General features: G+C 40.0%; 1 pseudogene; it reads right to left on the bottom strand.

The window, feature by feature from the left end:
* Window positions 1-8,288: 8,288 nt before the first annotated feature.
* On the bottom strand, window positions 8,289-8,380 carry LOC132537924 (small nucleolar RNA SNORA70; annotated as a pseudogene).
* Window positions 8,381-16,531: the final 8,151 nt, after the last annotated feature.

Genomic DNA, 16,531 nt, shown 5'->3' with positions numbered 1-16,531 from the left:
GATACCCGTCACAAAATGGGAGAAGATCTTCACATACATCAGACAATAGGCTAATAACCAAAATACATGAAGAGCTTGCCAAATTCAGCAACAAGAAAACAAATAACCCCATCCAAAAATGGGGAGAGGACATGGATAGACTATTCACCACAGAACAGATCCAAAAGGCTAAGAAACATATGAAAAAATACTGCAAGTCTTTGATTGTCAGAGAAATGCAAATAAAGACAACAATGAGATACCATTTCACTCCTGTGAGAATGTCATACATCAGAAAAGGTAACAGCAACAAATGCTGGAGAGGTGTGGGGTCAAAGGAACCCTCCTGCACTGCTGGTAGGAATGTAAATAGGTTCAACCTCTGTGGAGAACAGTCTGGAGAACCTTCTAAAGACTAGAAATGGACCTACCCTATGATCCTGCAATTCCTCTCCTGGGGATATAGCCTAAGGAACCCAACATACCCATCCAAAGAGATCTGTATACACATATGTTCTTAGTAGCACAATTTGTACACAGGTGTCCAACAACAGATGAGTGGCTGAGCAAGTTTTGGTATATATACACAATGGAATACTGCTCACCTGTAAAAAATGGTGACTTCACTCTTTTCAGCTGATCTTGGATGGAGCTTGAAAAATTCATGTTAAGTGAAATAAGTCAGAAACAGAAGGATGAATATGGGATGATCTCACTCTCAGGCAGAAGTTGAAAAACAAGATCAAAAGAGAAAACACAAGTAGAACCTGAACTGGAATTGGTGTATTGCACCAGAGTAAAAGACTCTGGGATGGGTGGGGCGGGGGGAGAATACTGGTCCAAGAAGGATGACAGAGGAGCTAGTGGGGGTTGTATTGTTATATGGAAAACTGAGAAATGTTATGCAAACTATTGTATTTACTGTTGAATGTAAAACATTAATTCCGCAATAAAGAAATTAAAAAAAACTGCAAAAATACATCAATAGTAATACAATAATAGTGGGAGATTTTAACACCCCACTCTCACACTTAGACATATCAATGAAGCAGAACAAAGAAACAAGAGAATTAAATGAAGAGATGGACAGACTATACCTCCTGGACATTTTCAGAGTTCTTCACCCCAAAAACCTGGAATACACATTCTTTTCAAATCCACACAGCACATACTCAAGGATAGAACACATGTTAGGCCACAAAGACAGTATCAACAAATTCAAGAGCATTGAAATCATCCCAAATATCTTCTCAGACCAAAAGTCCTGGACCAGATGGCTTCACAAACAAATTCTACAAAACCTTCAGGAAACAGTTAATACCTATACTTCTTTTCCACAAGATTGAAGAAATAGGAACACTCCCTTCCACCTTCTATGAAGCCAACATCAATCACCCTGATACCAAAAGCAGATAGGGACACAACAAAAAAAGAAAACTACAGACCAATATCTCTGATGAACATAGATGCCGAAATATTAAACAAGATCCTGGTCAACCGGATACAGCAGTATATCAAAAAGATTGATAAATCCCAAGTGGGATTTATCCCAGGAATGCAAGGCTGGTTCAGCATAGGTAAGTCAATCAGTGTCATTCACCACATCAATAAAAGCAAAAACAAAAACCACATGATTATCTCAATAGACGCAGACAAAGACTTTGACAAAATCCAATACCCATTCATGCTCAAAACACTACAAAAAATTGGAATAGATGGGAAATTCCTCAAGATGGTGGAGTCCATATATAGCAAACCTGCAGCCAACATCATACTCAATGGACAGAAGCTGAAAGCATTCCCCCTCAGATTAGGGACTAGATAGGGATGTCCATTATCACCATTATTCTTCAACATAGTACTATAAGTTCTTGCCATAACAATCAGGCAAGAGAAAGAAATCAAAGGAATACAGATTGGAAGGGAAGAAGTCAATTTCTCACTATTTGCAGATGATATGATAGTATACACAGAAAAACCTAAAGAATCCAGCAGAAAACTACTGGAGGTTATTAGGCAATATAGCAAGGTATCAGGCTACAAAATCAATGTACAAAAATCAGTGGCATTTCTTTATGCAAACACCAAATCTGAAGAAGAAGACATCCAGAAATCACTCCCATTCACTGTTGCAGCAAAATCAATAAAATACCTAGGAATAAACCTGACCAAAGAAGTGAAAGACTTGTATACTGAAAACTATGATCACTATTCAAGGAAATAGAAACTGATACCAAGAAATGGAAAGACATCCCATGCTCATGGATTGGAAGAATAAATATCATCAAAATGAATACTCTCCCCAGGGCCATATACAAATTTAATGTGATACCCATCCAAGTTCCACCAGGCTTCTTTAAGAGAATAGAAATAAAACTATAATCATTTATCTGGAACAGAAAACACCTAGAATTTCCAAAACAGTCTTGAGGAAAAGAAACAGAAATGAAGGCATCACACTACAGATCTCAAACTATATTATCAGGCCATCGTCATCAAAACAGCCTGGTACTGGAACAAAAAATAGGCACACAGACCAGTGGAACAGAACTGAAAGCCCAAAACTAAACCCCCACACCTATGGACATCTAATCTTTGATAAGGGGCCTCAAGTATTAAATGGAGGAAGGAGGCTCTCTTCAATAAATGGTGTTGGGAAAACTGGGTTGAAACATGCAGGAGAATGAAACTTAATCACTTTATCTCACCAGAAACAAAAATCAACTCTAAATGGATCAGGGACATGGATGTTAGACCAGAAGCTATCAAATACTTAGAGGAAAACATTGGTGGAACACTTTCCCACCTAAGCCTCAAGGACATAAACCCAGTTGCAAGGAATACTAAAGGAGAAACAAATTAATGGGACTACATCAAATTGAAAAGCTTCTACACAGCCAAAGAAACTATCACATAAACAAAGAGACCCCTCACAGAATGGGAGAAGATCTTCACATGCCATACATCAGACAAGAGACTAATCAAAATATACAAAGAGCTCAGCAAACTTAGCAACAAAAAAGCAAATGACCACATCCAAAAATGGGCAGAGGATATGAACAGAACATTCACTACAGAAGAGATCCAAAAGGCTAGCAAACACATGAAAAATTGTTCCAGGTCAGTGATTGTTAGAGAAATGTAAATAAAGACAACATTGAGATACTACCTCACCTCTGTGAAAATAGCATACATCAAAAAGGACAGCAGCAACAAATGCTGGAGAGTCTGTGGGAAGAAACGAATACTTCTACACTGCTGATGGGAATGTAAACTGGTCCAGCCTCTATAGAGAGCAGTCTGGAGAACTTTCAGAAGGCTAGACATGGACCTTCTATATGACCCAGTAATTCCTCTCCTAGGGATATACCCCAACCAAAAAGAAATGTGTACATCTATGTTCATAGCAGCACAATTCGTAATAGCTAAAACCTGGAAGCAATCCAGGTGCCCAACAACAGATGAGTGGCTGAGAAAGCTGTGGTATATATACACAATGGAATACTATGCAGCTATTAAGAACAATGAACCCACCTTCTCTGACCCATCTCAGATGGAGCTAGAAGGAATTATGTTAAGTGAGCTAAGTCAGAAAGATAAAGATAAGTAAGGGATGATCTCACTCATAAACAGAAGTTGAGAAAGAATAACAGAAAGGGAAACTCAAAGCAGGATTTGACTGAATTTGGAGTAGGGCACCAAAGTAAAAACCCTGGGTTGAGGATGAGGGTGAATGTTCAGCTTCAAGGGGCAGAGGGTGGGGGGTAGGGGGTGGGATGGGATTCTGTCTTTTTGTAGTGGGAATGGTGTTTATGCACATGCCTATCAATTTGTAGTCATATAAATCACTATTTAATTAATATGAGGGGGGAAATGTCTCAAACTTTTTTAAATCACAGACTGAGTCTTTTTAATACAGAGGCTGAGTCTTTGATATGTTGACTCTCTTAAAAGCTTAGACCATGGAGAACAGAAGCAACTGGTGGTATAGCTATATACAAATAATGTCAAAGGACATAAACAATGGTGATGTTGTGTATGATACAGCAAATCCTAACAAAGGGATATTTCAAATTTAACCCAACTGCCAAATAATGTGATTATAGCAATATCTGTTGTCTTCTTAAACCCTAAGACAGCAGGAACCTCCTGCTTCCTCTTTAGAGCCTATATTTCCCCCATTTCTGGAACCTATAAGGTGGGGCTCACTTTCCTGCATGCTTCTCTCAATTCATACCAAATGATATTGCATCCACCGATCCCAACCTAATCAACGCAAGGAGTACCACCTCAGCATGCTTCATTTCAGACTGTGCCCAGAGACATCAGGCATAGAATGTCAACCCTTCACCCTCATTACTCAGGTGAGACCTTTCCTTTCATAGTATTCTTTAATTCCATTCCAGGAGGTTCACTTCCTAGCAAAATCTCAAAACCTAGATATAGACCAGGTCCCATAATACAGAGCATATGTTCACATGTATCCATAAATTAGGGTAAGCACAATAGTATGTAGTGAGTCAGTATAAAGTTCATAATGAAATAGTGTCTACTTAGACTTATATACACTCCTCACCCACTTCCTATTACAGTTCTCTCACTCACTACAAAGTTATCCTTATCAAAGCAAGGACTGCAAAAGCTGAATAAAGGCAAGAGACTGGCATACTTTAATGATGACTCCTTAGTCACTATCAGGCCACTTCATCAGCTGGGGCCCTAATCAGGGAGTCCTGAGATTCCCAAACAGACAAGATGGGCCTAGACCTCCAGTACTCTCTCTCTCCATTGTTACCAGTCATTCCTATCAGGAACAACACAATAGACCCCTTTGTGGGCCCCCATAGGACCTTGCCCTCAACTTGGATCAACAATAGTAGAGAATGTTCCATCCTCCAAAGGGAGGATGGACAATATATTCTATGCTACACCTGAGGAAGATGGGTCCTGATATTGGGGCAGCTTGGACCATTCCTACTTATGACCACAGAATGTGAGCTCAGATCTATAAGGATGCAGAGGTCACATAGGCTCCTAAGCTGAATATGAGCCCCAGATCACATCAAACCGATGGAGTTTACAGTCAACAATATTTATACACCTTTCCCATATTAGGGAGCTACTCTCTTCCCTGATCCAGCTTTCTGGTCCTTCTGCCACCTATGACATCACCTCCCCTAGACAATAATTAGGATCCACCTGCATATCAGATTTCAGGCTCAGGCAAGAAAAAAAAAAAAACACTAGTATAGCCATAGGCTCTTTGGAATATAACTAAAATATGCTACTAGCTATCTACAAAATGGAGGGCCTCCCAACTCTTCATCTGCATGATTGTTCAACAATTTGTTTGGCTTCGTATGTTAACTCTCTTTTCAACCACCAGGTTCCAGATGTTAGCATGATGCCGACCAGACTTCCCTGGACAGACAACCCCACCAATGTGTCCTGGAGCTCATCAATGTGGATGGACCTGTCAACGCCCATGTTCAGCAGGGAAGCAATTACAGAAGCCAGACCTTCCACCTTCTGCATCCCACAATGACCTTGGGTCCATATTCCCAGAGGGTTAAAGAATAGGAAAGCTATCAGGGGAGGGGATGGGATACAGAGTTCTGGTGGTGGGAACTGTGTGAAGTTGTACCACTCATATTCTATGGTTTAGTCAATGTTTCCTTTTTATAAACTAAAAAGAAAAAGAAACGGACCTAGAATGTGTTTATACATCTTCACTTTGATTTTCCTAGCCACTCTGTGAGACAGAATGTTTAAACCCAATTTCTATAAGTAGACACTGTGTATGGAGGCAGGAGTTGAAGAAAGATGGTGCTTTTTGAAGCACCTTGGATCTGAACCCCACTGGTATACACTGGAGTACAGTCCTGTTCTCCAGCTATGCTGTGGCCTAAGAAACAACTTGTGAGCTCACTTACATTCCAAGGTCTTGAAAAGTCTACAAACACCTGCACTAGCTTGTTTTAAAACAAATGGTATTACCTTGATTCCCTAGTGAGTCTAACACCAAAATGGGGGTGAGGGAGGGAGGTACAGGACAACGAGAGCTCAGAAGGAAAGCTGCTCCCCAACCCTAAAACCAAGAACTTGCTAGAAATATGACTGATGATGTGATAAAAGGGTGCCCAGACCATACTGAATGCAAAACAGGAATCCCAAGGTAGCTGACTGCATATAAAGCACTAGGTAACTGGCCGCATATGAAGAACAGTTTCCATTTCCTCACTTGGAACAGAACAATCTGTAGCATAAAAGGAGAGTAAAATTTGGCAGCTCTCACTGTGAGTCGGTGAGGAAGCATGAGTGGAGAGAATTCCTAAATGAGAGCCTAACTTAATCAATCACTTGAAGCAAGAGGCAAAAAGCTGCCTTTAGAAACAGATCAAAAGAGCTGTATTGACCCCGGCATGCACACACTGTATCAATCTCTGGCCCGAACATGAGAGGCTCCAGGCATCACCTCAGAAGCATGCCCAGAGCAGCCTGGTTTTATTTGTAAATGCACAGGAAAGGCCCCAAACACAATCCCAGAGTGAGACTGCTGGGGCAGAGGCCATGTGGAATAGGAGTCAGGGCCAAATAGAAATCCCTTCTGCTTTCTTTTTCTACTGCTTTTATCCCTGTAGAGCATACACTAAATCCACCCCAAGCTGACAAATTAGTGTGTCCCTGTATTAGAGATGGCAGAAGACGTAAGGCAAGAAAGTCCAGAGCTAATCTGTGCCGACAACTGGGAAGCCTCTCACCTCTTTGGCCTCTAGCAGCATGAGCTGGGTTCTCAGTAAAGGGGCAGGGGGCATTCTTGCTGTTCACCTCAGGGCTCCAAATGGGGCCTCACCAGCTTCAGTTCACCAAACTTCACATATAAGCAGCCAAGCAGATGTCTGTTATTTACATATAGGGGTTAATGATGTATTTAACTGTCTCTCTTGTATTTCTCACTTTATATATTCTCTTACTTCATACTGCATATGCAGATATTCCCATACTAACTAAAGCCCCCAAAACATTAGTTATGCCATCAATTAACTTCTTTCTTCCTTTTTGGGGGAGGAGTTCTTGGCGTTACTCTCGATCGCACTCTGTCATTTCACAAACATCTCATAAAAACTGCAGCAAAGGTGGGCGCGAGGAATAACATCATTGCAAGACTGGCCAGCTCCTCATGGGGCGCAAGCGCTTCCACACTACGATCATCATCTCTGGCATTATGCTATTACTGCAGAACACTGTGCCCCAGTATGGTTCCGTAGCCCCCATGTCCACTTGGTCGATTCCAAATTATATTCCTCCATGAGGATAATTTCTGGAACCATCCGTTCCACCCCGGTTCCATGGCTGCCAGTTCTTAGCAACATCGCCCCGCCAGATATTCGTCGGGATGCGGCATCATCTAAGTTCATTTCCCACGTCTACGCTCGACCGGACCTGCCAATATACGTGGATATCTTCGCCCACCCTGTCCAACGCTTGACGTCTCGTCACCCAATCTGGTCCCCTACGCCTACACTGAACTCTGTTCCAGTCTCTTGGAAACAGAGCTGGCAGTCAGCTGAGGTAAAGAACAAACACCTCATCACAGACCCCTGCAAGCATCAACCCAGCTTTGACCTAGCACATTATGATTGGGCTCTCCTCAATCGCTATCGAACAGGCCATGGCCGGTGCGCCGCTATGTTCCATCGCTGGGGAGCCAGAGACGACCCAAACTGCCCCTGCAGCTACAGACAGACTATGACCCACATAGTCAACAACTGCCACCTCTCCAGATTCAAAGGAGGTCTCGAAACTTTACATCAGGCTCAACCTGATGCTGTTGACTGGCTACGGAAGAAGGGCAAACGCTAGAAGAAGAAGAAGGGGGAGGAGTGTGTGGGGTATGATATAGATTGATTGGGCTTGATTAAGGATAAGGAAGCTCTGAGGCTCTCCATAGTGCACAGCCCCCCAACTGTCCAGAGAGCCACGGTTAGAGATGTGTTTGGTCCCAAGCCATCTGAGATGAAGTGTTTTTAAGCTACCATGTTTTCAAATCCATCTGCTTTGAACTTGGTGAAGCCCCACTTCTTGGCTCTGTGGATCTTCTGGTATCTAGGGAACCTGAATTTGGCCTTGTACAAGGCCTTAGTCACATGCTCCTTGTCCTGCAGTGTGGTGTGGATGATTATAATGACCTGGTTAATGTGGACCCTGGCCACCATGCTCTGTGAGTCTCCAAAGGCACAATATCCATGTGGAGCTTCAGATTAGGGACAGCAGGTGGGTCAGGCATGAAATGAATATCCAACAAGAAGGACTGGTTCCAAGGCCTCTTAGGGAAAACTGTACAAGAAATGGGCTTCAAACACTGCCCAGAAGGCTGCAGTTTGCTGCCTTTGTATACCAGGCCTTATGGGTCCCTATCATTCCTATGCACCCAGAATGGTGTTGGTCTTGTACGATTTTTAGGAGATCTGAGAAAATACAGTCACTCCAATTTGTTTCCTGGGGCTTGGGTAGGGACCTTGACCAAGACTGAGTAATAGACAGATACACTGTATGATGACCTATAGTTTAATTGGCTCTATAGGTTTGCTGTATTGCACCAAAGCAAAGAACTCTGGGAAGGTGGGGAAGAAAGAAGCTGGGGTAGGGAGCTGCTTTAGGGCCCTGGTGCATGATAAGATAAAAGGATATAGGTTGGGGGTGAAACACACTGACTGACTCATGCACCTAGTGTTGGGTGACCTTCAAGTGGTCGCAAGTTGATTTTAGAATCTCACCAAAGGTAACTTGGGTTGGGGGTTAGTGAGTTTGGATTTTGTGATGTGTATTTATGTGATTCACAGTCATTTCTATGTTGAGTTTAGTTATTGCTGACTGTCCTTGTGTAAAGCCAAATTAAACTAGCAAAACCTGCAATTAAAGTAATATATGCATATGGTAAAAAAAATCAATTAGTATAGAGGACTTTGAGAAAAGCTAAATACTATTAGAAGATTTAAAGTGAAAAAAAACATCCTCTCCACCCATCTAAGATAACAACTGTCAATTATTTGGTCAATTTCCTTTATCACTTATCTCCACATTTTTTAATTTCTTTATTGGGGAATTAATGTTTTACATTCAACAGTAAATACAATAGTTTGTACACGCATAACATTTCCCAGTTTTCCATATAACAATACAACTCCCACTAGATCCTCTGTAATCCATTTTGGACCTGTGTTCTCCCACCCCACCCTATCTCCACATTTTTAACAATATCCCAATGCTTCAATTTTTTTAAGATAAAAACCTTATAGATGGTAAGTTTTCCTTATATAAACTACTTTAAAGATATTTGTTTTTTCATAAGAAGTTATCTAAGTTTGTTTTTTCTGTCATAAGTATCAAATAATATTAAAGTAGACCTTATAATGCAATTTTATGTTACTCTCTATCAATATCAGATGTTATCCATTGATTTATTTATTTTCTTTTTGTAATACTTCGGCCTTCACCATTCCAGATCAACTTTTTTTAAATTTAAAATGTTTTGGTATTATCTTTATTTACTTATTGGGTAGAGACAGCCAGAAATAGAGGGAAGGGGGTGCTGAAGACAGAGAGAGAGAGAGAGAGAAAGAGACTTGCATCACTGTTTCACCACTTGTGAAGCCTTGCCTGTGTAGGTGGAGACTAGGGGATGGAACCCGGGTCCTTGTGCATTATAACATGTGTACTCCATCAGGTGCACCACCACTTGGCCCCCAGATCAACTTTTTTTTTTTTAACGGAAAGAGAGAGGCAGAGACAGAAAGATTTAACACCAGTGCAACGAGGGCTGGGCTCAAACCTGGGTTATGTGCATGACAAAGCAGGCGTTTTCCTATGAAAATGATCTTGCCTCAGAAAAGGAAACACTAAGCAGAACTTGGACTGGAGTTGGTGCACTGTACCAAAGTAAAAGTCTCTAGTGGGGGGGCGGCGGTGTGAGTGAGTATAGGTCCTGGAACAGGATGGCAGAGGACTTAGTATTATTATGTGGAAAACTGAGAAATGTTATGCATGTATTGTATTTACTGGCAACTATGAAACATTAATCCCTCAATAAAGAAAAAAAGTTAAAAAATAAAAAGAAAATGATCTTGCCAATCCTATTGAGTTCTTTAAAGATTACCCATTTTTTATGAGGTGGGGGCACCAAATTACCACTCAGCTCTCGCCTATGGTGGTGCTGTACATGGAATGTACACAGGGATCTCAGGCAAGCGAGCCCTGTGCTCTAACATGTTATCTCCCTCTGACCCTTCACTAACTCTTTTTTTTTTTTTTTTTTGCCTCCAGGGTTACTGCTGGGGCTCAGTGTCTGCACCACGAATCCACTGCTCCTGGAGTTTATTTTTTCCCTTTTTTGTTGCCCTTGTTATTTTATCATTGTTGTGATTATAATTATTGTTGTTATTGATGTCATTGTTGTTGGATAGGACAGAGAGAAATCGAGAGAGGAGGGGAAGACAGAGAAGGGGAGAGAAAGATAGACACCTACAGACCTGCTTCACCACTTGTGAAGCAACCCCTCTGCAGGTGGGAAGCCAGGGGCTCGAATCAGTATCCTTACACTGGTCCTTGCACTTTGTGCCACGTGTGCTTTACCTGCTGTGCTACCATCTGGCTGCCCCTTCACTAATTCCTTATGTCATTAGATAAAGCTATAGCTCTCAAACTTATCTATTTTCTCTCTCATTTTCTTCTTATATCTGTGTTTTAATTTTTTGTTCAGTCAATACTGTTACATTTTATATGACAAGTATAGTATTTTTGCCTCCATAAAATTTTTCCCAGTAGGAAGTAGGCATACATTGACTAAAAGACAAACATAATATGTAGATAATGCCTTCATAATAGCCTTCTGTTAAAACTTACCCACCAGTAGAGTAATAAATGGTGGCATACTTGTGTAATTGAGTACTCTACAGATATGGTAGTGAATGAAGTATTGTGAAATATAACAGTAAGAATAAAGCTCAAAACATAGTATTGAGCAAAAGAAACTAGACCCACTGAAATATCTGACTATGTAAACATAACAATGGAAAAATAAGTATATTTAGTCAGAAGGTAGTAAGTATAGTGAAAGGAAATGTAAGGAAGTATGAGGAAGATTCTGAGTTCTCTATTTCTTGATCTAGGTCCTTAGCATCTGGATGTATCATACACTTAACCTGGGAAAAGTCAGTAGTATATGCACTAAAAATTTCTATATTTATCCCAGTCTTATCTTAGAAAAATTGTTTCATTTCCAAAAAAAATGTTTATTTTTTAAATATCATAAAAAGAGACTCAGGAGATTTATGATAATAAAGGAATGAATTCTGTATTATTAATATTTTTAGTTTCCATCTTTGAAAGATCTTGTCAAATTTATGTAACATCTGCATCTTTATTCCTTCCTCCAATTATTGTAACTTTATTCCTTTTTTACAGTATCAAAGTTTACAATATTTACATTCCCTTCTATAATCAAAAAACCCACATTTGTTTTAGTTTTAATTCTACAACTAAATAGTCAGTACTCACCACAGATTATTTTATAGTGGTTTTCCTAGTCTTCTTTTAGATACTTAAGTTTATGGTCTTTTTTTTTTTTTTCATAATAAAGGATAATGAAATAATACCCACTTCCACCAAGTTTTTGCAATGCAAATAGTTTAGGACAGTAGTAGGACAATTTTCCAAGAGTAGAATTCTTGAATCATATTTTCTTTTCTTGATAATATTGCCTTCTTAATAACTTAAGGTTTGTCTGCTTCATTCATTTTGGTTACTACATTTTAAAATTTTCTTTCCCAAAGAATTCTTTGGATAATTGTACAATATATATTTGGGTTGACCATTTTAGCTTGTTTTCCTGGTTTTGTAATTTCTATGTAAATATGTATACCTTTCTTTTATGTAAATATGCATATTTTCTCATGCAAATATGCATACCTTTCTTTCTATGTAAATATGGATACCTTTCTTTTAGTTTTCCTGGTTGTGTAATTTCTTTCTTTTTTTTTTTAATTATTTATTTTCCCTTCTGTTGCCTTTTTTTTATTGTTGTAGTTATTATTGTTGTTGATGTCGCCGTTGTTGGATAGGACGGAGAGAAAGGAGATAGAAGGAGAAGACAGAGAGGGAGAGAGAGAGAGACACACCTGCAGACCTGCTTCACTGCCTGTGAAGACTCCCCTTCAGGTGGGGAGTAGGGAGCTCGACCCCAGATCCTCACGCTGGTCCTTGCGCTTCGCACCACGTGCATTTAACCTGCTGTGCTACTGCCAGACTGCCAGATGTGTAATTTCTATGTAAATTGGCAGAAGTTTCTTTTAGTTTGCTCTGCCCATCATTTGTTCCCTTCTTTAAAGATTTAGTGGAACTGAGCGCACCTGATTGAGTGCACACGTTACAATGTGCAAGGACTAGAGTTCGAGCCCCCCAGTCCCAGTCTCTACCTTCAGGGGGAAAGTTTTGCAGTGGTGAAGCAGTATTGCAGGTATCTCTCTCCCTCTCTTCCTCCCCCTTCCCTCTCGATTTCTGGATGTCTCTGTCTCTATCAAATAAATAAATATAATTAATTAATTTTTGTAAAGACCTAGCCATGTCTAGCATAACTTGTTGTTACTAGTGCTTCACCACTCCAGATCAACTTTTTCAGATAGACAGGGAAAGACAGAAACAGAGGAAAAGGGAAAGATGCCACATCACTGAAGTTTCCTCTAGTGCATTAAGGGCCAGGCTTGAACCTGGGTAACTCGCATGACTAAGTAGACGCACTGAGTTATCTCACTGGGCTTTACCATTACTATTTTTCCCCATTAAACCATTAAACTTCTGGGGGCTGGGCTGTAGCACAGTGGGTTGAGTGCACATGGCATGAAGCTCAAGGACTAGCATAAGGATCCTGGTTCAAGACCCCGGCTCCCCACCTGCAGGAGTGGTCGCTTCACAAGCAGTGAGGCAGGTCTGCAGGTGTCTTATCTTTCTCTCCTCCTCTCTGCCCTCTCCTCCCCTCTGGATTTCTGTCTGTTCTATCCAACAACGACAGCAATAACAACAACAATAATAACACCAACAACAAGGGCAACAAAAGGGAAAAAATAGCCTCCAGGAGCAGTGGATTCATAGTGCAGGCACTGAGCCCCAGCAATAACCCTGGAAGGAAAAAAAATCGCACTTCTACATATTAATTAATTGCCTTTAATTTCATTTTGCTATCTTCTCTGTAATAATCCTAAATGAGAAATGCATGCCCATGGCCAAGAATTTCCACAGGATATATATACATATTCTTTTTTAAAATATTTATTTATTTATTCCCTTTTGTTGCCCTTGTTGTTTTTTTATTGCTGTAGTTATGACTGATGTCATTGTTGTTGGATAGGACAGAGAGAAATGGAGAGAGGCAGGGAATACAGAGAGGGGGAGAGAAAGATAGACACCTGCAGACCTGCTTCACCACTTGTGAAGCCACTCCCCTGCAGGTGGGGAGCCGGGGGCTCGAACCAGGATCCTTAAGCCGGTCCTTGCTTTCCACCACCTGCACTTAGCCCACTGTGCTACCGCCAAACTCCCATATATACATATTCTATAGACAGCTTAACAGCATCAATTTCCATATTCTCATTGTCCACATATACTTTCTCCAAATATTGATTCTTCAGAAAATATACCAAAGGTTTGTCACTGCCTTCACAATCACTCAGTATCACTGATGTTGGACAAGCCTCCTTTAACCTAGTCACCCAAAAACCTCATTAGGATTCCATGTCTTTCCTCCTCTTGAATATATTTATGTAAAGCTCAAAATAAGGCATTATAAACTGAATGCTTTGCCTGTGTCAGCATGTTCTGAATTCACTGTGGAGAAAGCAAGGAGAAATGACAAATTTTATTTCCTACTTTTACCTCTTCCACATCATAACTATTGTAAGAATGCATTGTCCCTGAGGGAGAGTCTTGTGAGAGCATGTGGGGGATAAATTTATGACAAGCTCTGCTTTTTTTAATCTGTCTTATCTACATATCTATTAATCTAAGAATTTGAGTATTAATATTTACTTTTAAATGATCTATCACTCTGTCATAAGTCACAGTGAATTTCCACCATTCTTGGTGGAGTTTGGAGAATACTTCCACTCAAAGTGTGGACCAACCTTTGCTTCCTTCAGATGCATATCAGTGTGACTTTGAGGGAAAGGAATTGAAAAGAATCACAAAAATTTCAGTGCCTCCAGCAGATGAGTAGCACATCTAGAAATGAAATGTACATTTCATTAGATAAGTTAGGGGTTAGGGTTTTATATCTTCTCCAGTATCATTCCGACTGGTGGGAAAAAAACATTTTCATCAACTTTTTACAAAAATATTGTGGAATGCTATAAACTACTAACTTTTTTTTTTTTACTTGGGAATGTATCACCTCACTGTTGCTAATCAACCACTGAATAATCAATTACTTTTCTTCACCATGTATTAATTCACACATTAAATGTATGCTATATATAATACATACATAATACATAACACATAAAATAAGAAGATAATTGTATTTCAAAGAAGCAGTAGCTAATATCTAAGCAGATACCTCTTAAAATGACTTAGAGATGGTAAGCAAGGGTTGGAGAGATAACACAGCAGATTACAACAGACTTTCATGCCTAAGCTTCCAAGTTCTCAAGTTCATTCCCCAGCACCACATTAAGTCAGAGCTGGACAGTTGTCTGGTTAACAACAAAAAAATTTAAGTAAACAAGCATCTAAAATGATGCATATTTCATATTCCATTAAGGAAATGTAAGCTAAAACAATGACTTAGCATGTTACACCTATTAAAATGGACAAAATCTAGAACACTGGCAACACCAAAAAAAAAAAAAAAAAAACCACTAATCAGGATGTAGAACAACAGCAACTCCCATTCATTGCTGATGGGAGGGCAAAATGATGCAGTTACTTTGAAGGACAGTTTAGCCATTTCTTGTAAAAATAAACTTTCCAATATCATAGATCCAGTGACCCATCTCTTTAGTATTTGTCTAAAAAAGTCGAAATTTCAGATCCTCACAAAACCTGAGTATGGGTGCTAATAACTGGTTTATTCACAATTGCAAAGCCTTGGGAGCAAGTAAGATGTCTTTAGGTAAGTGAATAGATGAACTAGTACATTCAAATGCTGAATATTAGCCAGCACTGAAAAGAATAGTACTATCAGAGAGTTGGGCGGTAGCGCAGCAGGTTAAGCGCACTTGGCACAAAACACAAGGACCGGCGTAAGAATTCTGGTTCAAGCCCATGGCTCCTCACCTGCAGGGGGTCACTTCACAGGTCAAGCAGGTCTGCAGGTATCTCTTCCTCTCCCCCTCTCTGCCTTCCCCTCCTCTCTCCATTTCTCTCTGTCCTATCCAACAATGACAACAATAACTACAACAATAAAAACCAACAAGGGCAACAACAACAAAAAAGGGAATAAATAAACAAATAATTTTTTAAAAATCACATAACTAAAAAATATTTCTTTAAAAAAAGAGCTATTAGGCAAGAGCAACAGAGACTTTTTATGCCAAGACCTTAAAATGAGCTAGAACAACAAATTGGGGGGGGGACATGTAGGGAGATGCTTATCCTGGTTTTCTGCATAGTTGATTCTGCTATTGGAACTCCTGCTCTGCTCCCTTGTCCACTGCTTCCCACCACCACAGTTGCCTAGTCACTAGAGAAAGTGGGCTTTCAGAGGGCAACACAGATTTGCAGGCTTCTTCCTGTCAGTGTAAGACTAGGTGCCCAGACATGATTGTAAAGACTAAATAAGTAGGCTCTCCATGACTAGGATTCTGGCTTCTTTGGTGAAATAATTTCTTTGAATATATTTGCTTCTGGTCTTTTCACTCTCAAAAAACTACCATAAAGTTTTGCCTGTCCATTTTAAGACATCAATAATAACTACAAAAACAATTTAAAAAAATCAAGGGCAACAAAAGGGAAAATAAATATTTTAAAAGATTTTTAAAGAAGTGTTATGAAGCCATGGAAAGACCCGAGGAAACTTTAAAATGCATGTTACCAGGAGAAAGAAGCCAACCAGAGGTTACATACATTGTCACATTCTGGAAATGGTAAAACTATATGCACAATATAAAAATCAGTTACTGTCAGGGATAGCTATGGTGGGGCAGAAAGATGAACTGCCACAGCACAAGGACTTTATAGTGGTGGTGCTATTTTAATTATATGTTTATATATCTGTTATTGAATAGAGACAGAGAGAAATTGAGAGGGGAAGAGGAGGTAGAGAGAGAGAGAGGGAGATGGGCCAGGTGGTGGCACACCTGGTTGAGCACACATGTTATAATATGCAAGGACCCAGGTTCAAGCCCCCAGACTTCACCTGCAGGAGGAAAGCTTTGCAAGAGGTGAAGCACTGTTGCAGGTGTCTCTCTGTCTCTCTCCCCCTCCCTATCACCCCATTCCCTCTTGATTTCAAGCTGTCTTGATCCAATAAATAAATAAATATAATAAAAATTAAAAGAGGGGG

Source organism: Erinaceus europaeus, chromosome 3, assembly GCF_950295315.1.
Source record: "Erinaceus europaeus chromosome 3, mEriEur2.1, whole genome shotgun sequence".
NCBI classification, from domain to species: Eukaryota; Metazoa; Chordata; class Mammalia; order Eulipotyphla; family Erinaceidae; genus Erinaceus; species Erinaceus europaeus.
The sequence above is the reverse complement of the archived record's forward strand: the minus strand, read 5'-3'. Positions and strand labels throughout refer to the sequence as shown.